This window comes from Ochlerotatus camptorhynchus, unplaced genomic scaffold, assembly GCF_037179485.1.
Source record: "Ochlerotatus camptorhynchus isolate MF236.1 unplaced genomic scaffold, CSIRO-AGI_Acam_v1.1 ptg000268l, whole genome shotgun sequence".
In the NCBI taxonomy this organism is placed as follows: domain Eukaryota; kingdom Metazoa; phylum Arthropoda; class Insecta; order Diptera; family Culicidae; genus Ochlerotatus; species Ochlerotatus camptorhynchus.
Window position 1 is genome coordinate 2,584,697 of NW_027040758.1, and position 24,725 is coordinate 2,609,421.

A 24,725-nucleotide genomic window follows, 5' to 3' on the forward strand; every position below is an offset into this window, starting at 1 on the left:
TTTTGAGGATTATATGCCTTCCTTCAGATAACAACTTGACTGCAGTAAAATCGATAGAACTGTTTCAAACACATCGTTGGTACATGAGCGAGTCGGCGATCATCTCTTTTTGCCAGTGGTGGCGGGGGGGAATACCCCTCATCATCCCGTTCCAACGGGGGAGTTTGGTAAAGAGAGAAGTTGTCCTTGCTCGCTTTCTACTTTCTACATTCAATTTTCACACTGCCGTACTCTAACGAAACTATCAACTCTACACTTTCATCTCCTCATCTATCGTATAAAAATTACCACTTAAGTCTGTTATTTGAACTAAGCTTGAAGATGCAAGGTTGCAAAAACTCATTTCAGCTAAAATTAAGTTTTCGGAATAATAAAACCAAAAAGATGGTATGATGGCATGTTTTACTTGTGACTTACAAGAATAGGTTACAAAGTATGCGTTTGAAACATATAACCTGTAAATTTTGCTTTCTATGAGTCACAATCAGCGATTTTCTGATCGCTGAGTGAGTGAGTGAGTGAGTGAGTGAGTGTGTGAAAAATCGCTGATTATGACTCTCATGAAGTGAAATAAACAGGTTTAATATGTCAAACACATTCTTTTCAACCTCTTCAAAAAATTCAATATATGATCATGGTATTTAATTATTTCATAATTAAAAAAATATTGTTTTAGCTGAAATGAGTATTTGTAACCTTGACTATATGAGTATTTTGGTATGTTAATACTTCTCGCGTAACATTTGTAAACAGAACTTGAAATCACAGAATGATTGCAGAACTATCCGAAACTATATTAGGCTTTCCTTAAGGGCCACCAACATTAGATCCGTTTGCGTTGCGTTGACGTAAATTTGACAGTTAGACAATAGATTTAGCTGTCACTTTGCCGCAACTCGTCCGATCCGGATTTAATGTGCGTGGGCCTTTAAGCTTGCAGAATTTTCCAGGAATTCTTAAAAAAAAAATCTATATGTTTCATAACATTCCAAAACTTTTGTTGAAAAACTTCGGACATTCGCAGATTTTTTCTTTTGTTCTGTAATTTTTTAAGAATTAAAACTTCCTGTAAATGCTGAAAATGTTATTATGAGCCCTTTGCGGTTTTGGGAACTCCATCGAAGATTTCAGAATTTGTGAGAACTCTGTCGAAATTCTGGAAACACTTTTTAAGTCCTTGTTGCTCCAATGAAGTTTTAGAAATTTCTCTAAATCTCCGGGAACTTTTCCAAAATTTTTTGGAACTTTCCTAAAGTTCTGGGAAGAACTTCCCTGGAGCTATGGAAACAACTTTTCAGAAGTTCATAGAAGAACTATTCTAGCGTTCGTGGTTTAACTTGCCAGAACTTCAGAAAAGTTCATCCCTTGAAGTATTTCGAAGAAGTTCCCTGGAGTTCTGATGCGAACTGCCCTCATGTTCTGGCAAGAACTCTCCTCAAGATCTGGGAAGAAATTCTCTCAAATTCTGGGAAGAACTTCCCTGAAGTGCTGGGAAGAACATCCTTAAAATTCTGGGAAGAATTTTTCTGAAGTTGTGTGAGGAACTTCCTGAAGTTGTGCGAAGTAGTTTCCCTAGCAGCACACTTCGTGCAAAACGGTTGAGGTAACTTGTATGTGACTTATTTTATTTAATTTTTTTCCCTTTGATTTGTTTTCCGTCGATCTTGTTTTCCTTAATGATTATCAATGCTACCGATGCCAGGGAGGCAGCTCCCACATCTGGACCCTACATATCGACCCATCAACTCATTAACCGGGGACCAACGGCATTACTTCCCTTCCGAAGGAAGGCGTGATGAGAGATGTCTGCCTCAGAACATCCTGGCGGCGCCGACTGGGATTGTACTCAGGCCTGTTGGGGTGAGAGGTAATCACGCTTATCACTACACCATTGGCGCCGCTGAATGACTTCACTTATTTTAGTCACTATCAAGTTGCTGCAAAATCCTGCTACAGCTTTGTGCTGCTTGAGTTTCTGAAGTTCTGAAAAGAACTTTCCTAAAGTTTTGAGAAGAACTTCCCTCAAGTTCTGGGACGAGCTTTCCTCAAGTTCAGCGATGAGTTTTCCTTAAGTTGTGACAAGAACTTTCTTAAATTTCTGGGAAGAACATTCCAGAAGTCGTGAGAAAATTTTTCCTAAAGTCCTAGGAAGTACTTCCTTAAAGTTCCCTGAAGAATTTCTTTGAAGTTCTGGGTAGAACTTCTTCTCATGTCCTGGAAAAAAACTTTCCTGGAAGTGTGGGAATTAATTCCCTAAACTTGTATGGATGACTTTTCTAAGGTTCTGGGAAGAACTTCTTTTCAGTTCAGGGAAAAAATCCCTAAAGTTCCGGGAAGAAGTTACATGAAGTTTTGAGAAAAGCTTGCCTCAAGTTCTGTATAAATTCTATTTAAGATAGAACTTCCCTATAGGTCTAGGTAGAACTTCCCTAAGATTCCTAAAATATTGGAAGAATTTTTCGTAAGTTCTGGAAAAAATACTTCCCCAAAGCAATTGGATGAACTTTCCTATACCTTGGAAAAGAACGTTTCTCAAGTTCATGGATACCTTTCCCAAAGTGTTTTGACTAGACGTACTTTACTTCCCTAGAGCTTTGGGAAGAGTATTTTTGATGTTCTGAGATGATCTCTTTAGAAGTTCTGGGAAGAACTTCTCTCACGCGCTGGATAGACTTCCTTCATGTTTAAAGAAGAACATTTCATGGATTAAACTTTCCTGGAGCTCTGAGAAGAACTTTTCTGTAGTGCTGAGAAGAACTTTTCTGAAGTTTTGGAAAGAACATCCCTAGAATTCTGGGAAGAATTTCTTTGAAGTTTTGGGAAGAGCTTTTGTGACATTCTGGGACGAACATCCCTGAAGTTATGATAAGAATTTCCCTGGAGTTCTGGGAAAAACTTTTCTTAACTTGTGGGATGATCATCCCTTCAGTTATGGGAAAAAAAACATGCCTCTAGTTTTGAATAGAACTTTCTTAGAGTTCTGGGAAAAAATTTCTAGAAGTTTATTTCAGGATTTTTTTTTTCAAGTCTTCAGGATCATCAGGTTTTATTCTGAAGAACTGCACAGGAATTCAAAAAGCGTCTCTTAGATATTCACCCATAATACAAGTATGATCAGTAAATATTTAAACATGGGTCTGTATGTAAAGTTTATTCGATTGAGCCTGTGTAAATAAATTAGTTCGCAAAAAAAAACCTACCGATGATCAGAGAATTCTCTGAAATTTTCTGGATATTTATTCAATTTTTCAGATATTTCAGATATTATTATGAACATCTTCAACTGTCCAAATCCGAATACTTTGGTCGAATATCAGGCTTTGAGCCAACAAAATTTCACTCAACCGTTTTTTCGGCCACTCATTTGCAAGAAAATGACCGAGTTTCAGCAAAATTTCACATGTAAACACCGAATACCAGGTCAAATAGCACTATTCGGTGTAGCTCTAATTCAAATAAAATGACCCAGAAAGTAGTTACCAATGTTTTTCAAACCGGATCAAGCATACGTCAAGTTGTTATATACATATTACTTTTTCCAAACCTTTACGGCCGAGTTCTATCTGTTACGATTTTCTGAATAACGGCCTGCTGTAGAGTTAACTACTTATTGTTACTTATGGCTTCCAAATATATTTACCTTTCCGTACGTACCGTAAGATTTGATGAAGAGAAACAAATTGTTGAGGTATTGTTAAAAGTCTAACACTGCTTCTTGACGTCAAATTTAGCCTACGGATTCTAAACTTGGCCTAACACATAGAAACGCCATTGAAACGCCAATGAATTCACTTCGGCCTATCGGATAAAGATAAAGATTGATTCGGTCGGAGCGCTTCATTTGTTTTTGAGAATATTTGGTGCAAACATTCATATCACGCGTTCTTATTGACTTCGTTCGGTGGCATTTGAACTAAAGTATTGTACTAAACGCAAAATTTATCTGTTAACGCCGAAATAATGGATTTATTTGATGTTTTCTGCTTGTTATGCCCAAAATGGGCGCTTAGGCCGAAGTCGTTCTCTACCCTATATGGTAAAACAAAAAATATTAAACTGGAACGAACTCACCAATTTAGTTGACTGCTGGATGCAACCTGCCCGTAACCTTCATGTGGAATTCAAACCGCGAGAAATCGTTGATAATCTGGAAACTTTTCTCAAACCAACGCTTTCCATTTCCGGTACCACCATCGAACGAGTACAGCATGAAAAAGACTTGCTAGTTGTTGGGTTTTTCTGCCACTCTCCGGAAGGCATCCATGTTTCAGTTGGTCGGCTGCTTCCCAATGTGAAAGGGTTCTCAGGGCAAAAATGTCCGCAACGTCCTAGTTTCCAAAGATGAGATTGTCGGAATGGAAGCTTGTGCATAGACTGATGCAAAATTTGACTTTTTCTCTCCACAGTGCTTAAATGGTTTCAAATAGGGTCCTGATTATCCTCCCAAAGTTACAACTCATTTGGTTAGAAACAGACTTCGCACAAGCCATTTGAAGTTTACATGTAAATTACTATGGGAAATCTCAACTTTTTGTTCATTGCCTTCGAGTCTTTTTCCATACTGAGCTGCGAAACTGTTCGATAGCCATTCTTATAGAAAATTTTCTCAGCTACAACTTTGCTAAAGATCGTTTCTATGTAAAACGAGACAGGAAAAAGTTATTAATTATTTAAGAGATTGGTAAACTTATGACATGATCAAGCAGCTGCTCTATAGGCAACACTGTATTTTGCAGCGTGACATAGTAGCCATGATGTTTGTGTCCTATTCAACGCCCCAGAAACACCAATGTTGCCTGCTGAGCAGTTGATTGAGCATGATCATAAGACATCAGCGCATTGAACCATTGATAACTTTCGATTCTTGCATTTAATCAAAAAGTGGTCTTGAGCAAAGTTGTAGCTGAAAAAAATTCCTACAAGTACAGTTGAAAGTTTTTGAAGCAGACCGATATGGTGAATTATTAGATAGACATGAACAAAAATCTTGGTTTTACCATAGTAATTCCCATTCAAACTTCAAAAGGTTTGCGCCATCTCAGTTTCTCACCAAATGGGTTCAAATTTTGAGAGGTTAGTCAGGATCTGATTTGGAATCGTTTAAGTATTGTGGAGTGAAAATTTCAAATTTTGCATCACTCTATTGTGCACATCCATCCCCCCCTCGGCACAATCTCGTAGGCATTTGAATGTTGTAAATAAAATGGGATCACTGCTGGTCACTGAAGTTCACAACATTACGTGCTGTGTGGCTGTATATTCAGGAACATCCTCTAATTAAATAGACCAGAGGAACTTAGACCAGAGGAACTTAGACCAGAGGAACTTAGACCAGCAGTTCACTTCTCGGTTCACTTATAGATATAAATCCAAAATGCCGCTAGACCGATTTATCCTTGCGATTTCAAACCAAAACATTCATGGTTTCAGAAATACCGGGTTGCCGGGATAGGTATTTTACAAACAATCGCAGCTTGCTCTATGCCCGGCACAATTGGCACACCTGCGGCACACTGAAAAAAAAAGATGACCCAAGATTGGTGTGCAGAGTGACCTACCCCTTGATTGATTCACAGAATGCGTCTAGAAAAAAAAAACTAAAAGGGACAGCCCTCTGGGGTTGTATGCAATGGTGGCGTAGGACTACGTGATCTTATATAACAAACGTTATTAGTTAACTGCAGCAGGAGCTGGTGTTTTGTGTAGAAATAGAATTTGAGCAGGGCTCTCTTTATTTATTCTCTTAAGAATGACTATGATTGCCCTGACAAGAACCTTTTGAATTTTAAGTGTTGTTCAGAAATTTAATTCTTTTGGAAAATCTTGGTGACCCTGAAAAGGACCGATGGTAGTACAAGCTTAAAGCCTTTCGAAGATAATGATGACGTGTAGACAGCTGGATCAGCAAATCGAACCGGACAATCCTACCTATTCTTCGGTTCAATGATTGGCACTCGCAAGAGTCTCGGCCCGTCTGCTGCGGGACAGGGGTTGAACTGGTTGAACCCAGCCACCCAGCTAAAGCTTCTTGTTCTTCTTCTTCTTCGCATTTCAAGCTTATTGCATATCGCATATGTATTAGCTGATTGCGTGCTCTCAACTTAGTGTTCTAGATGCACTTCCACAGTTATTAATTGAGAGCTTTCGATGCCTGTACCATTTTTGCATTAGTATAACTGTGTGGCAAGTCCAATCATACTTCTGTGCCCAGGGAGGTCGAGAAATTTTCCAACCCGAAAAATTCCTAGACCGGACCGGGAATTGAACCCAGCCACCTCCAGGTCTTGCTTTGTAGCTGCGCCTTTACCGACTGAGCTAAGGGAGGCCCCCAGCTAAAGCTCCTTCCCTTTTTAGTTTTTTTTTTCGTTAAACTCAAGGGGTAGGTCACTCCGCACACCAATCTTCGGTCAACATTTTTCTCAGTGAGTACCGCTGGTGTGCCGATTGTGCCAGGCATATAGCAAGCTGCGATTTTTCAAAATATACGATTAGTATGGTATATTTGGCAACCCAGTATTTCTGACAGCTTGAATGTTTAGGCTTGCAATTGCAACGGCCCCGAAAATGTCGAATGTCGTGCTCAATAAGGATTCCTTCTACCGACGAATAAAACATCTCTACGCCAGCTGGAAGGAACTAGAGTTTTCCCATGATGATTCGCTGCAGAAGGTGGATTGCATTCTGACGCCGGTCGGCGTAGACGAGGAAACCATCTACAGCAAATCAACCTCGCTGAAGACCTGACTACGAGCTGATCGATACGATTACGGTGCTGTGCGAAAAGTCAATCTTTTTCCTGATCAGCAAGAAGAAGGTCGATTTCCTGCAGCAGATCGAGAAGGAAGGTGAGGAGGGCATTCCGTGCAGAGTTGCGACCTATCACAATCACGATAGTCAAACAGCTGATGGTAGTAACGCTTTGTACATTCCTATCAATGTGCTCGTCGAAGCTCTCTCCATGACCATCCATCAAGTTGACGAAAGAAGTAAAAAGCAACTGGTGAATGTCGTCTTCTGTTGTGATCCATCACCGATCTGGTCATTCCCGACAATCACGACACTCATCTGTGCTCGTTTTGAAGCAGTTGCTGCTTTGCTTGCTTATGTGAGTGTGTTGGTGAGTGAGCCCAACAGCTTCCGTTTCATGTTGCCTGCTTTGTTTGTAACTTACACAGTCGCGCCTGCCAAGAGGAGTCAAGTTTCGAACGCATTTGGATACGGTTGTGTCTAAATTTGCTCTCTGTTATGTGCGTGCATTCTCTTTCATAGTTTTCGGCTGCATTTGCCGGATTAGCGCTGGCACTCTGCCTCCCGGACGGTTATACGTGTGTGAGTGGTGGTTTTCTCGCTTTCCGAGAAGTTTTAGAATCAAGAAAGAAAACATGATTCATCATGTTTGCAAAATTGCAAGCATCAGAAGATTTGGCGCTGCGTGGTTTGATTGTTTCTCCCGGACCAAAAATTTGTGGCATCGCGAGTGAAAATTTTAATTTCTGTTTATTTACGCGGTGATGTGCACTAAGTGTCTTGAAAAAGAAAAGTGATATTTGGTTGTTGTGTGGTTGGAGTGGAGAGAAAAATATGCGTGGAAGCATCGGGAATGCGCTCCCGGGTGAAGTGATTTGGTGAGTACGTTCCAGTTGAAGATTGTTGACAAGTGTATTTGTGGTGATGCAAATTATGGTTTAGATGACGCATGGCTTCAAACATTTTGTGTATCCAAATAAAACATGTTACATACTAAATACGCACAGGGCATCGTCTGCTGACCATTGCCGCGGGTATATCGTGGGAGTCCCAGGTACCCGGTTCAAGCTTTAGTTGGCGGCGGTGGCTCTTCTTGACCTTCTACCCCCTGAGTAGTTAGTGTGAATAAGGGCGTCTATGTGATGTTTTGCTGTACCTGTTGTGGACATCTAGTACATCCTGTTCCCTTAACTTGTTGAGGACACCCTGTCTTGCCTCAAAAGTTACCCTTTTTGAAGTACTAGTCTTCACAACATAAAGGGCACCATTACGGAGCATGAGATTTGATCAAATTATTCGCAGTACTACTTGTCCAACGCCCCCGGCTGGGTGAGGGATAGAGGATGACACACACACACACACTACACAGTCGCGCCTGCCAAGACGAACTTGGAATGCGTAGGCATTGTTTTCATTTTCTTCTGTCGTTTCGCTTTTTCTCATGATCGTATTGCAGAAGTCTTCACTGTTTTCGTTGTGCTTTTTATCATCAGCAGCGAGTGTAACGTTTTGCTTGTGAGCAGCGACCATTACTGGTGATTGTTGTTTGCCATGGCTCTAACTCTCACTGCGTGACAAAACGATCCGTCAGCGATAGTCGGTTGATGCGAAGACGAGTGTCACGTGAGTGTCATTATATTTTGCATCACTGATTCCGTCGGTGAAGCTGTTGGTTCGGGATAAAAACGACAAAGACAAAGTCAATTTTGAAAAGCTGCTGGAGGCGATCAAGGGATCCAAGGATGGCAAAACGTTGGGCGTCTTCTCCAAGGACTACTTCCCGAGTAAAAAGAGCTTCGACACGGTGGACGGTAGACGTATTCAACAAGTATCAGTGCATTCAAGTACGCGACAATCTGCAGGATCGATGATCTGTGCTCTGGGAGCGCGTTACAAGTCCTACTGCTCTAATGTCGTCCAGACGTTGCTGGTCAATCCGACGAAAACGATTCAGAAGCACTGCACCTTTCTGATCAATCTGGAATAGGAACTGCTGAAGGTGATGATTCCGGGCAAGAAGCTTAAGGAGGTTTTCGACGTCGGAATAGATTATGCCAAGAAGGAGGATCCCAAGCTAAGACGTTCGGTTTTGCCATAGAGTTGGAGTTCCGGGAGGATTCGATCGTAGTACCTCAACCAGTGACATTCGGTCTCAAATTGCAAGTTAATTAGGTTGAGTGGAAGTAATCAAAATTCCGTGTGATTATGCTGCATATGCCAGCATTTGGTCAATTGGTCATCTACCAAATTAAACTCACTTTAACAATACCGAACTACTATTCATGGCACAACCACACGGAATTTTTATTGTTTCCACTCAACCTAATTGACTTACAATTTTTTATATAATGTTACAACAAGTGAAAAACCATTTATTCCATCTCGTGTAAGATGACATATATCCGAAAATAAAACCACTATTTTACTTAGTTCTAATATAAACAGAAATCTCACTTCAAATTTACATGCGTCGCATCGGTGGTAAGGCCACAGTTTTTCCCTTCACCGCCATCAAAGTATATCCATCGTTGCCCCAGTAGTTGATCCAGGAGTTCTTGATTAACCAGTAATCTTCATTTTTGAGTTTTCCGTATCCAACCGCCACCACTGCATGATCCAATTTATTAAAAATTTTCTTGCATTCCGGTTCGTAGTACACTCCATTTGTGTAGTAGCTGAAAGACTTGTTACCGACATCGATAGCAATCGACAGCCCTTGGAAGCCTATATTTCGAATTTAAATGTGATCCGAGATGTGAATTATGTAATAGAGTATGTTTCTGAAATATACTGTCAATCAGCACGAAATGTTGTGAACATCTTTAGTGACAGCTGTCCAGCAGTGCTCCCATTTCATTTAATGAACAATCCAATGCCTACGAGATTGTGCCGAAGGTGTGCCAAGAGATGTGCCCAAGCTGCGCCAAATCTACTTTCGGCACACTGTGCTGAGTGACTCACCCCTTGGTTAAACTCCTTCTCTACAATAGATCAAATTACTGGTCGCAGTGGTGTTAGGTCCTGAACAGAAGAAACTCCTTCTCTCAACAAGTTGGTAAATCTTAGCCTTTAGCAGAAAGACGCTTAACACTTCTTTCGGCGAATCCTCTATGAGTGTTCAGATAAATTAGTTTTTTTTTTTTATTAGTTTTCTCTACTGCGCTTATCAAACGAGGAGAAATAAGAAGGGATGTTGATTACGCGCTCAAATAATTGAAAATTCGATAAATATTTAATCGAATAGCTGGAAAAATCTTTAATCGAATCATTGGACTTTCAGGATCCCTAGAAAAAAGTGTAATTTCATGTTTTTTGGTGGTCCTTCGAAAATGTCTAACAGCAGAATTGCAACCAGCAAGTGTAACCCAAGTACCAAAAGCGGTGCGATGCTAGTTTTCATTGCTATGACGACGACTGATATAAGGGGCTTAGAAGCAGAGGGGTGAAAGTCAATTCTCTTCATCGATTTCCTCTTTTGATGACCATGGCCTCACTAACCTATTTCGCACTAGTCCTGCTATGCTCTCCTATCACCCAGAACAACAAACGTATCAATGAATGCGTTTGTCGTCGAGTTATTATCGAAACAGAAAGTAGATGAAGAGAATCGATCAAAATCACTTGCACTCCTGCTTCCAAGTTTGGTTACAAGATTACAACTCTGGAGAGCATTTTGTGTGGTCGTTCTGGTCGGCGTGTGGTTCTGAATATGGCGATGACTGTGCAAAATGTTACGCAATTGAATCTTCCCTATTCGCACACGCCCGAAGATCGGAGGCGAATGCCACTTCGACTTGTTTTGTCTCTGATGACAGTGTTGGGGAAGCAGCAATGCAACATCGACATGTTTCGTTTAGAAACGATTCTCTGATGTCTGTGTTGGGGAAGCAGCATGCATGTACGTAATTGGTGGATTTGTTAGTTATTTCGACGTTTTTGGACAATGCTTGAGAAAAAACCACTTTTTCAATTCTTTCTTGTTGAAAATCACCAATCAAAAGCATTGTTATTGATGCGTGGAAATATTTCTGATCAATTGGTGATACCATTATTGAAATTGGTCCAGAGGCAGCTGAGTTATTAAAGATCAAAATCTTTCATAATTTCGTTATATGTTCCATTTTTGGTTTTCACGAAGTGTACCCCCATATAGAAATTACAGACGTAGTCCTACGTCAAAAAAATCATTCTTAAAGTGTGACAATTTCCTTGTAACTTGGATAATTGTCGGATAATTAAGTTATCGATAATACTGAACGCAAATAGGGTCAATTCAATAGCGCATCGGTACCGTTGCGCTGCTTGCGCTGCTGCACCGTCGTGTGATGTTGTCGTGCATCACCAATTGTCGCGTGACAACTCACTGTTGCATGAATGTCGCACGTTCCGGTGCTCTCCAACAGCTAATCGGTTGCAAGCGACGGCAGTCGCAATGCACTACCCACGACCACGTATTGCGAGTTCCTCTGTGCGATGCGGTTTAACCGCTTTTCTGTCGTCTCGATACCGCTATTCTGGCCTCCTGCAGTCTTCCACGACGACAGAGAATCGCCACTACTCATGGAAGGTGATTGTGGAAAGGACGACAGTAATGCTGCTTGTGGGCTTGGCGTAGACTTGCCGGATATCGTATGGGCCGAAGCTGTAAATAAGCGAATAGAGAGTGAGTCAGGTAATAACAGACCCAAACAGAAAGACAACAATAAAGATAGCGACGATGAAGATGATGGTCTATAGAGATCCGGTAAACGTAGAACCAAGAAAAAACGGAACCGACCCGTCCTGACGTGCCGGGAAAGAAGCCTGCAAAAATATTGAAAATTGAGAAAACAGTTGTATTTCAACCAAAACGAAGCCAAACAGCTGATATCACCCAAGCTGACATTCGCAGTAACTTGGATCCCGTCACATTCTCCGTGAAAGAAGTGCACAAGAAAGCAAACGGGGAAGTTACGGTGAGATGTGAAACACACGAAAAAGCAGCACAGCTATTATCCTCTGCAAACCAGTCATTGTCGGACAGGTACTCGATTGAAGTTCTCAAGCCTCTCAGACCTAGGATGAAAATCATTGGCTTTTCGGATACGATTGACGAGCAGCAACTAATCGACAAGCTCAGAAAGCAGAATGATCTCACAGATACGGTTTCGCTCGAGGTCATTCAACTGATGAAAAATATGAATAGACCATCAAATCCAATGAGTGCGCTGATCGAAACTGATTCTGGGATGTTTGACACTCTGATGAAACGGCAGAAAGTTAACGTTGGATGGGATCTCTGTAAGGTTGTGGAGGCAGTTGATGTTCTCCGGTGTTTCAAGTGCTCCGAATACGGGCACAAAGCTTCTTCATGTCCAAATCCGTCCTGCTGCCCAAGATGTGCGGAATGTCACGAAGCCAATGAATGCATCTCGGATTACGAAAAATGTGTTAATTGCGATAAACTTAATAAGCATCAACGACTGCCAGCTGATGATGCGTTGGAAATCTCCCACGCGTCTTGGAGTTCAGACTGCCCCAGAAAATGTTGAAGAATGCGAAGCAGCGAATTGATTACTCCAGCTAGCAACCATCAGCGAATGGTGCATACATTACCCCACCTGAGCTTCCTGTTTCTTCAGGTGAGCTTACGAATGGTATATGTACCGCCGAAGTCCGGCAGGATACTGCACCAAATTTGAATGAGCCTTCTTGGTTACAGTGCAATGAAGATATCAACCTTTGCCACACATCTCTTAACGACAACGCAAACATCACCTCGGCCGATGACGTCAACCACTCAGAAGCGGCCTTCCCTGTTCTTCCAGGTAAGGCAAACAGTGGTATATGTCTCGCCGAAGCCGGGCAAGATGCTATCACGAAATTCAATATTGTTCCCACGTTCCAGCCCGCTGTCGACTCAGTACAAACCTCTGCTAACACAACGCCCTCTGATGACACTGAAGATATCAACATCACTGTAAACACCGCGCCTTTCGGCACTGTGGATTTTTGTGCATATCACTCGGTTGCACTTCCTGTTTCACCAGGTAAGCTAAACAGTGGTATATGTCCCGCCGAAGCCGGAAAGTATACTGCACAATCTCTGAATAGTAACCACCTATTTCAGCCTGTGCGAGAAGAGTACACCATCTCTTTGCTTCAGCCTACTACTACCGCCTGCGACGTCGAAACCCACGAAACTGGCCGCCCACGCTGTGTTATTCGTACCGACAACATCGTAAGCTTCTACTACCAGAACGTTAGGGGCGTCAGAACCAAAATAGAAGACTTCTTTCTCGCTGTCTCGGAGATGGAGTACGACATCGTTGTTCTCACAGAAACCTGGTTAAACAACGAGATCTCATCGCCTCAAATCTTTGGGCCACAGTATCAAGTGTACCGTAAGGATCGCGATCCCATACGATCTGGTAAGACAAGAGGTGGTGGGGTACTAGTAGCTGTGCATACTCGATTGAGCTCCAGCATTTGTTCTGTCGCAGTGGATGCAGATATAGAACAGATTTGGGTAGTTATAGATGCAGGAGCTAGACATATTTACGTAGGGTCCGCTTACATTCCTCCTGATCTGGCAGGCAACGTGAACATTATTAGTAAGTTCGTTGAATCAGCTGATAGAGTTCTAAACTCGGCTCAAGAGCTGGATTTGCAAATGGTATTTGGAGATTTTAATCAACCTTCATTTGTATGGTACCCAACCCCGGATAGATTTGCCCTTACGGATCCCCACGAATCTTCGTTTCCACAATCCAGTATTGCTCTACTTGACGGAATGACAGTACTTTGTTTAAAGCAGTTGATTTCGATCAAAAATGTAGGAAACAAAATCTTAGACCTTTTGTTCGTTAACGCAGACACCAGACCATTATGTGACGTCTCTGAGCCCCCTGAACCACTAACAAGCGTGGATCAATTACATCCGCCATTCCAAGTTCTACTGCAGTGTTCTCCGCCCACCAGGTTTGAAGAACTAAACGACGACAGAGAGTTCAACTTCAGTAAAATCAGGCTGAATCTGGCTCTCTCTTCCATCGACTGGTCCCGACTGTATGAGTCTGTTGACGTTAATGAAGCAGTTGATGTGTTCACCATCACCTTGCACCAGTTGTTCCGTGAACATGTCCCTCCCCACGTTCTCGCCCATCACAGCTATGGTCAAATAGCCATCTCCGACAACTCAAACGTGAGAGGGCAGCATCACTGAGGAAATACTCGAGGGACAAGAACCCCTTCTCCAAGAGAAATTTCTGTGTTGCTAGTAACAGATACAAAAAGTATAATCGCTTTTTGTATGCTAGACATGTTCGTCGGCTTCAATCAGATCTCAAAGAAAACCCGAAAAGATTCTGGACGTTTGTTAACAACAAAAGAAAGGAAAATGGCCTTCCAACGAACATGTTCCTGGGAGACGAATCCTCTGACTCTATTGATGGTATATGTAACCTGTTCGCTGAAAACTTTACAAGCGTATTTGACGAACTTATGGTGGACGAAGATCAAATAAGAATTGCTCTTTCGGATGTTCCAGCGAATGCTCTCAACTTCCGCGTAGGTGACATCGCAGATACGGATGTGCTCACAGCTCTGAGGAAAATGAAGCCTTCGGTGTCAGCTGGACCAGATGGAATTCCTGCTACCGTTCTGAAAAAATATGCTGAGAATGTCTGTGGGCCCTAGAGATTTATCTGCAATAAATCACTTTCAGATTCTGTATTTCCCGATAAATGAAAGGATTCGATAATGCTCCCGACGTTCAAAAAAGGTATCTAGCTGCCTTCTAAGTATGCACGATGGTCATCAAATGGATTCCATTTATACGGCCTTAAAAGCCGCATTCGATCGTGTCAATCACCGAATACTGCTCGCAAAACTCGAACGCTTAGGAGTTGAAACTCGGTTTGCCAAATGGATGGAATCTTACCTTGTGAACCGTCGTCTTTGCGTGAAACTTGGCACTTTTGAGTCGCACACTTTCAGCAACAGCTCAGGAGTTCCACAAGGAAGCAATCTTGGACCACTGTTATTTTCCCTGTTTTTCAACGATGTCTGCTCTCTTCTCCTACCAGACGGGTGTAAAATCTTGTATGCAGATGATCTAAAATTGTACTTGATAATACGATCTATAGAAGACTGCCAGAAACTTCAACAGTATATTGATCTCTTCGAAGGCTGGTGTGACAGGAATCATCTAGTTATAAGTGTGAAAAAATGTGCCGTGATATCTTTTACCCGCAAGAAATCTCCAAACTGTTGGCCATACACGATTCGTGGAGAAGCATTGGAAAGAGTCACAAGCATCAGGGATCTTGGAGTGGAGCTTGATTGCAAAATGACGTTTCAGGATCATTACTCCAACATCATCGCTAGGGCTAACAGAAATCTGGGATTCATCTTCCCCATTTCGAAAGAGTTTCGCTACCCGTACTGCTTACGATCACTGTACTACTCCCTTGTACGTTCCGGGCTAGAATCTGCTTCTGTCGTGTGGGTCCTCACCACGAGGTCTGGATAAAAAGGATAGAAGCAGTTCAATCACGATTCGTAAGATACGCGCTCCGGTTCCTGCCTTGGAAGAGTCGCTGTCGCCTGCTAGGAATGACAACTCTGGAAAACAGGCGAAGCCAACAGCAAGCAGTATTTGTTGCGAAGCTGCTGTTAGGAGAAATTGACGCTCCCTGCATACTCTCTCGAATAAACATTGGTATTACACCCAGACAACTCCGTCAACGGCAGATCTTGAGGCTTAACTTTTAGAGGACCGATTATGCTCAGAATGAACCTATTAGGGCAATGTGTGTTGAATTCAACCAAGTTTTTTATCTATTTGATTTCAATGTTAGTATTAATGTTTTCATTCAACGACTTCGATCAATGCTATAGTGTTAAGGGTGCCTAGTGTAAGTTAATTCATGTAGACCGTGGTTTGTCCGATGAATAATAAAAGGCCCTCTGCTGAGGCGAAACAGCATTAGCCGATCAATCATCAGGGATTTATTTATTGGGTTTACCTTTAGAAGGCCTTTCGTATTGTACGTAGCTCACGGTCTTTCCTGAACAGCACATGCGTTTATTGAGCACTAATGGCGATTATACGAGCTCCTGCGTCCATTTATGATTGTGATGTATGGAGCCGTCCTCTTATTGCTCCAGGAATGGCGGTATGATCATGAGGGAGGGTGCATGCAACTATCCTGCAAAGAGCATGTTAGCCCACTGTTTTGCCTAGATCATGGCCTTGAATTTACCTTGAGAGACAGATCACGCTAATTACTCCTTCTGTCAATCAGGTGTGTGGTTCTCCTTCACGGGAACTTGATCTATCGCCACGCACTTTCAGCAACCACCGAAATTGATTTCGCCAGCACTTTTGACGCCAACCACACGATAGTAGTGCTTTAACAACAATACCCGTCCCATTGTCTACTACGGGTATTTGTTCTTGCAAAACGGCTGTGTGGACAGGAGCCGATCTCTTCTTATCGATGTATTTGATAACGCCGTGAGAGAGGATGTACAACAGATGATGAGTTGGGTAATTGGTTTCCATAAACGGGATACACTTGAAGAAATTGGTGGCGCATTTTGTCGACATCATCTCGAAGTTTTTGTAACAAAAGCTTGATGGCATTCTTTTAGCGTATATTAATTGTACAGTAAAACATCCCGATGTAAACCTCGTTATAAATACCACGCATCAGCGCAGTTTTTTTTATTGGATTAAGTGCTTAAAGGGTGATACGGTCAAAATTTGGTCAATATCAACTTGACGTATTTCTTTCAATTTTACATTTAAAAAACCTGAACACCCCTCATTTTGAAGGTGTGTGTGTGTGTAGAATGTTGCTCCTATTTTGATTTTGGAATTCACTCTTCAGTTGTCAAAATGCCGTCCAAGCAAGAAGAGCAGCGTATCAAAATTTTGCTCGCGCATCGCGAAAATCCGAGCTACTCGCACGCAAAGTTGGCAAAATCGCTAAAAGTTGTAATCAACCGTTACAAATGTAATTAAAGTGTTTGGGGAACGTTTGTCGACAGCCAGGAAGTCTGGATCGGGGGGAAATCGAAAACCGGAAGCCGCTGAGACGACAAAGAGAGTTGCCGGTAGTTTCAAGCGAAACCCTAACCTCTCTCTCCGAGATTCCGCAAATAAGCTGGGTGTATCGTCTACAACCGTGCATCGAGCCAAATTTTATTGAATTTTGTTAAAATTTAGAATTGTATAAGTAATGTGAGTTCGCGTTGGATTTCCAGCGCGTTGCGCTTTTTTTGTACGGGCTGGATATACGTTCCGCTCGGCTATCGTCAACGCTGGATCGAGGGTTCCATCTGTGGCATCGCCATCATCGTTCGTGGGAGACGGACATTTCCCGTGACTCGTGCGCCCAGCTAAGGTCCGCCTTTTCGAAGGTAGTTAAACGGAGGTGGGTGAAGTTCGCTAATCTTCGAAGCGAAATATCTTCCAATGGTCACCAATCATCCGTCGACGAGGTCCCTTCTACTACAACCCCGTGGACCATTATTTCCGAGAGCTCGGACCGTGTGAGTGCGTCGCCAAAAGCGTGCCGCGGTCCGGATTCAATCCAACGGGAGAGGGGGTTCATTTCATCACGGGTGGTCATAGCGGAAACAAAGTACGCGAAGCCGTCCGAAGGTAAGTTGGCCTCTTCTCTTTGCGGAGCGAATCTCCCGGGACAGCACGACTTCTCGTCGTAGCTCAGCTCTCGATTGCCAAATCGGAAGTCTTCCGTCCAGCCGCCACTCCCTCCGCAACTCTAATTCGGCCATACCGCGTATGAGTCACCTTCCGTTGCTGCGCGCCATACTGCAGCACGTGAGTGGCACCATCACGTTTACGCCGCCATCGCTACACCGCCATCATCGAGTCATCGAGCCCTCATCGGTCAGCAGTCATCGATTCATCGTTTCGTCAAGTAAAACCTGCGCAGGTATGTGAGAGCATGTTTAATTCATGGCCATGATTTGCTCTTTCGCGTAAACCCCTCTCAGAAATCCAATGCGAATGAATGCTAGAATATAGTTTAAAGAAAAATTTGAAAATTAGTTTTTCGAACGTTTTGAATGCTACTCCCTGAATAAAACACACTTACTACGTTACGTTCTGTTTTCTTTCGTTTCCGCTCAGTTGAGTCAGCATTCCTTCGTTCTCTTTCCGTTTCGTTTCGGGGGTGAGTCAGAGTAATACCTTTGGTTTATTTATTTGGTTCATGCGCTCCATTCCTGTATTACTGAAGGACTTGGCATTTCCAGAAAGTTAATAGTTTTTTTTTTCATTGCCGTTAGTAACCAACGACCGTTCCAGAGGTCCTCTGAGAGAAAAGTCTCATTTGTCGGGCAAAGCTTTAACACGACCAGTGGTCTCTCTTAATAGAGAGTGGCGCTTAAGCCACTGAGTTAAATCAAAACCTCAGCGAAATTTCACGAACGGTTACACTGTCAACTAAGTAATCTAAAGGGAATTGGGTTCTAACCCACGATATTCTTCTCAGTAAGCAAAAACGGTCGATCGAAGGCCACCGTGCTCCTTACATCATAACAAGCTACGACCGACGATCGTTCATGATCGGTTACAAGAAGGTTTTAAAATGAAATTAAATCCCCGAAAGCAGTTAACAATATATTCCTAACCGGATCAAGCGTACGTCACTACAAGCGTACCACAATCTTCGACCGTCTAGCGTTAGCGTTGTTATGATATAGGGGAAATGTCTCTAATGTTGGCCTATGTTCGTTGGACATTTTAGGAGAACACATAGGGGTGGTGGTATGCTAAATGGAGGATTGCAATGAATTGCAATTAATTGAAATCCGGAAAAAAAAATCGAGGAAAGTTTGCCAAACAACCTTTGAAGAAAAATTTATGCCATTTGTGAGGGGCACTTCAAATTAGTTCTTAGGAAACTTGCAATTTGAATAGAAGTACAAGAGAAGGAGTGTATTTTGAATGGGAATTCTGAAATGAATTCAATGAACATTTTGAGGATTATATGCCTTCCTTCAGATAACAACTTCACTGCGGTAAAATCGATAGAACTGTTTCAAAAATGTTGGTACATGAGCGAGTCGGCGATCATCTCTTTTTGCCAGTGGTGGCGGGGGGAATACCCCTCATCATCCCGTTTCAACGAGGGAGTTTGGTAAAGAGAGATGATCAAACCGATTTGTACCTTTCTAAAAAGTGGTCCTTGCTTGCTTTCTACTTTCTACATTCAATTTTCACACTGCCGTACTCTAACGAAACTATCAACTCTATACTTTCATCTCCTCATCTATCGTATAAAAATTACCACTTAAGTCTGTTATTTGAACTAAGCTTGAAGATGCAAGGTTGCAAAAACTCATTTCAGCTAAAATTAAGTTTTCGGAATAATAAAACCAAAAAGATGGTATGATGGCATGTTTTACTTGTGACTTACAAGAATAGGTTACAAAGTATGCGTTTGAAACATATAACCTGTAAATTTTGCTTTCTATGAGTCACAATCAGCGATTTTCTGATCGCTGAGTGAGTGAGTGAGTGAGTGAGTGAGTGTGTGAAAAATCGCTGATTATAACTCTCATGAAGTGAAATAAACAGGTTTAATATGTCAAACACATTCTTTTCAACCTCTTCAACCAATTCAATATATGATCATGGCATTTAATTATTTCATAATTAAAAAAATATTGTTTTAGCTGAAATGAGTATTTGTAACCTTGACTATATGAGTATTTTGGTATGTTAATACTTCGCGCGTAACATTTGTAAACAGAACTTGAAATCACAGAATGATTGCAGAACTATCCGAAACTATATTGAGCTTTCCTTAAGGGCCACCCACATAAGATCCGTTTGCGTTGCGTTGACGTAGATTTGACAGTTAGCCAATAGATTTAGCTGTCACTTTGCCGCAACGCGTCTGATCCGGATTTAATGTGCGTGGGCTTTTAAGCTTGCAGAATTTTCCAGGAATTCCTCACAAAAAAAAATCTATATGTTTCATAGCATTCCAGAACTTTTGTTAACAAACTTCAGACATTCGCAGATTTTTTTCTTTTGTTCTGTAAATTTTGAAGAATTTAAACTTCCTGTAAATGCTGAAAAAGTTATTATGAGCCCTTTGCGGTTCTGGGAACTCCACCAAAGATTTCAGAATTTGTGAGAACTCTGTCGAAATTCTGGAAACACTTTTTAAGTCCTTGTTGCTCCAATGAAGTTTTAGAAATTTCTCTAAATCTCCGGGAACTTTTCCAAAAATGTTTGGAACTTTCCTAAAGTTCTGGGAAGAACTTCCCTGGAGCTATGGGAACAACTTTTCGGAAATTCATAGAAGAACTATTCTAGCGTTCGTGGTTTAACTTGCCAGAACTTCAGAAAAGTTCATCCCTTGAAGCATTTTGAAGAAGTTCCCTGGAATTCTGAAGTGAACTGCCCTCATGTTCTGGCAAGAACTCTCCTCAAGATCTGGGAAGAAATTCTTTCAAATTCTGGGAAGAACTTTCCTAAAAAGTTGGGAAGAACATCCTTAAAATTTTGGGAAGAATTTTTCTGAAGTTGTGTGAGGAAGTTTCCTGAAGTTCTGCGAAGTAGTTTCTCTAACAGCAAACTTCGTGCAAAACGGTTGAGGCAACTTGTATGTGACTTATTTTAGTCACTATCAAGTTGCTATAAAATCCTGCTGCAACATTGTGCTGCTTGAGTTTTTGAAGTTCTGAAAAGAACTTTTCTAATGTTTTGAGAAGAACTTCCCTCAAGTTCTAGGTTGAACTTTCCTTAACTTCTAGGATAAGTTTTCCTCAATTTCTGAGATGAGCTTTCCTTAAGTAGGGACAAGAACTTCTTTAAAGTTCTGGGAAGAACATCCCAGAGGTCGTGAGAAAATTCTAGGAAGTACTTCCTTAAAGTTCTCTGAAGAATTTCTTTAAAGTTCTGGCAAGAACTTCTTCTCATGTTTTGGGATGAACTTTCCTGGAATTGTGGGAAGTAGTTCCCCGAACTTATTGGAAGGACTTTTCTGAGATTCTGTACTAAGTACCAAAGTACTGGGAAGAACTTCTCTTAAGTTAAGGGGAAAAAAAATCTCTAAAGTGCCGGGAAGAAGTTACATGAAGTTTTGAGAAAAGGTTCCCTCAAGTTCTAGAAAGATTTTATTCTAGATGGAACTTCCCTATAGGTATGGGTAGAACTTCCCTAAGATTCCTAAAATATGGGAAGTATTTTTCTTAAGTTCTGGAAAAATATTTCCTTAAGGCACTTGGAAGAACTTTCCTATAGCTTGGAAAAGAACGCCATAAAGTTCATGGAGAACTTCCCCAAAGTGTTTTGACGATCTTTGCTTCCCTGGAGCTTTGGAAAGAGCATTTTTGAAGTTCTGAGATGAACTCTTTTCAAGTTCTGTGAAGAACTTCTCTCACTTGCTGGATAGAACTTCCCTCATGTTTAAAGAAGAACATCTCTGAAGTTTTGGATAAATCTTCCCTGGAGTTCGCACTACAACTATTTGAAAATTCGATAAATCAAACAATCGAATAGCTGGAAAAATCTTTACGATTAATCGTTAATCGAATAATTGGACTTTTAGGATCCCTAGAAATAGTGTAATTTCATGTTTTCTGGTGGTCATTGGAAAATGTCTAACAGCAGAATTGCAACCAGCAAGTGTAACCCAGGAACCAAAAGCGGTGCGATGCTAGTTTTCATTGCTATGACGACGACTGATATAAGGGGCTTAGAAGCAGAGGGGTGAAAGTCAATTCTCTTCATCGATTTCCTCTTTTGATGACCATGTCTTCACTAACCTATTTCGCTATGCTATTATCGAAACAGAAAGTAGATGAAGAGAATCGATCAAAATCACTTGCACTCCTGCTTCCAAGTTTGGTTACAAGATTACAACTCTGGAGAGCATTTTGTGTGGTCGTTCTGGTCGGCGTGTGGTTCTGAATATGACGATGAGTGGGCAAAATGTTACGCAATTGTATCTTCCCTATTCGCACATGCCCGAAGATCGGAGGCGAATGCCACTTCGACTTGTTTTGTCTACTAACGACTCTCTGATGACTCTCTAGTTATTTCGACGCTTTTGGACAATGCTTGACAATTACCACTTTTCAAATAGTTTCTTGTTAAAAATCAACTATCGTAGAAATATGTCCGATCGATTGGTGATAAAATTATTGAAATTGGTCCAGGGACAGCTGAGTTATTAACATTCAAAATCTTTCATAGTTTTGTTGCATGTTCCATTTTCGGTTTTCACAAAGTATACCCCCATATAGAAATCACAGACGTAGTCCTACATAAAAAAATCAGTTTGATGGCATTCTTTTAGCGTATATTAATTGTACAGTAAAACATCCCGATGTAAACCTCGTTATAAATACCACGCATCAGCGCAGTTTTTTTTTATTGGTTTAAGTGCTTAGTAGTCAATGACTTCCTTGCGACCACTCACAATAAAGGCCCACGCACATTAGATCCGGATCGGGCGCTTTGCGGCAAAGTGACAGCTAATTGTCTAACTGTCAAATTTACGTCAACGCAACGCAAACGGATCTAATGTGGGTGGACCTTCACAGTACTGGTGACTGATCGATAAATATATCACTGTTTATTAATGAACTAGTCGATGATTTTAGGATGAATTCATGCAGAAAATGACCCCCTTTGACGCTTTGACTTAGAACACTCCATCCAAAACAATGGTTGTGAAGAATTTTCACCTGGTTATGAAATGCATCGTGTTGAAATCACGTGAACTCATAATTCTCCAAGCCCACACACAAGTCCGCAAGTTGGGACCGCCCAACCCGTGTGCGTAGGTGGAAAGTGCAATGAAAAACCAACTCACGGAGGTGCAATAATGCTTTTCTCCGGTCCAGTAGTGTACCCTCGTTTATTACAGCACTCGTGTCGTGTGAGACTGCAAACCGGCACCACGATGGTTAACCGCCATCATTCGAAACCCACCCAAAACTCGAAGAAAGCAATCCAACTTGCGGTACTGCCAGCAGCACACATTAGCACATATTGTCTAGAATTTCATCGCAATCATCATCAAACCATAATAACCATCGGTGCACGTCGCCGTCCCCGTCTTGAGGAGTCGTCATTTTCAGTACGGCGCGCATCAGCACACCTCGTAAAACCTGAAAAATGTGTAACGTCCCGACGACGACGACGACGACGACCGTTTGACTTTCTCACATTTCGTCTCCTGCCTTGGCGCGTGGTATTCAGTTTCAGTTTGCTTCATGTCCCATAAAGACTTATGACAACTTTGCACGTCGGAGAGAAGACCATCATAATATCTCAGGGTCCGTTGACAGCGGCGATACGGATGTTGCGCAGCGCCAAACTGACATCGTGCTGATGACCGAGGGCACCGAAGGAAGCAGTGCATATTTATAGCAGATTGCGTGGACAATGCACGTGAAGCTAGATGAAGCTTTCCTTCAGTGCACCGCGGACGAGGTGGGTGACACTCTCTCTCTCTCTCTCGAAGTATCACTTTTCACCTCGTTCCGAGGCAGAACTCATCACTCGTCGTGGTCGTAGGTACGTAGATCTGGATCCGTCTGACGGTGGGAAGGTTTCCGTAATTAGCCAGAAAGAGTTTTGATTTCGCTGTCATGTTTTCACGCTCTAGAAGCGATGATAATTCACGCTTCCCGCTTCACGACTATTTTCGGAAACCGAAACCATTCGGGGTGTCGTCTTTGATGCTTCTGACGTTATTCTGTTTCTTGAGAATATGAAAACGATGTCACTTTTTTTTTGTAAATACGAAAAATACTCGCTTTAGGTTGTGTTTACATCTGTCATTTTTTGCTAGTGTTAGTTTACTAGCACTGTACTAAATAGTAACCAGCATAATGTAAACAGGGCGTCAGTTTCTATCAGCATGAGACTTCCTGAAACAACTGAAATTCGCGCTGGTTGGTTGAGCTGGTGGAGCTAGTGAGCTAGCCTATGTGTAAACAGCCCATTTGGGTTAAAGTCGCCAGTAGAACCAGTGTTTGTTTTTATCATTTACCATGACATGGAAGGAGTAGCGCTTGAACCTATTGTAGATGAATTGCGTTCGTTTTGAAAATCTTCGGTGTCACGTACGAGCGAAATAAACAAATGAGTTAATTATACATCAACGAATACGCGTTTGTTGATATTCGTCAGTGTTTGATTTTCCAACCCAAAATTGTCAAAATCAGAAGTGATCAGAGCCTTATACCTTTATACCTCGATATTATCAATTCAGTAAGAGGCAATCATTTTCCATCGATCTGTGTGCTCAAACCAACACGACACGTTCTCCAGCGCTATATTGGTGTAAAATGAAAATAATCATTCTGCATTTGAACCTCACCAAAATGAAGACGAATATCAATATTGACAACATTACAGGCGATAATGAACATCCAGCCACGAATGAAGAAAAACAAATGTTAACTTCGCTTCTCAGAGGTTGCTTTGATCAAGAGAATGTTGTTATGTCAACATTCAAATTCAAGCAGGTGGTTGGCCAATCTGTTAAGGTTGTCTTCATTTTCAGCTCAGTTAAGTGTAGAAGAAATTACTGTTATCAGTACTGAGCAGGACTTTGAATCCGATTTCCTCGTGTTCAGGGATTGTTAAAACGAATGCAAATCCGACATTATGCAGATTTGACTTTCACACGCAGAAATAATGCATAAGCAATGTATCCCCCACTCATCCTGCGTATTCATCCGCGGAAAATTCCAACAATTGCAAAATAATGCACCCTCTAACTTCTTACGAATGCAGCAGCAATTTCAATCCGATTTCAACCCTCGGATTTTCTATATTCCACTTCCACGACCTCATATAGCCTAGTCGGCAAAGGCGCGGTATTACTAAGCCGGAGGTAGAGGGTTCGATTCCACGAAATCTATCGAATTCCCTGAACATAGTATAACATTGTACTTAATATAAACACAATATAAAAATCCATGCATTGGTT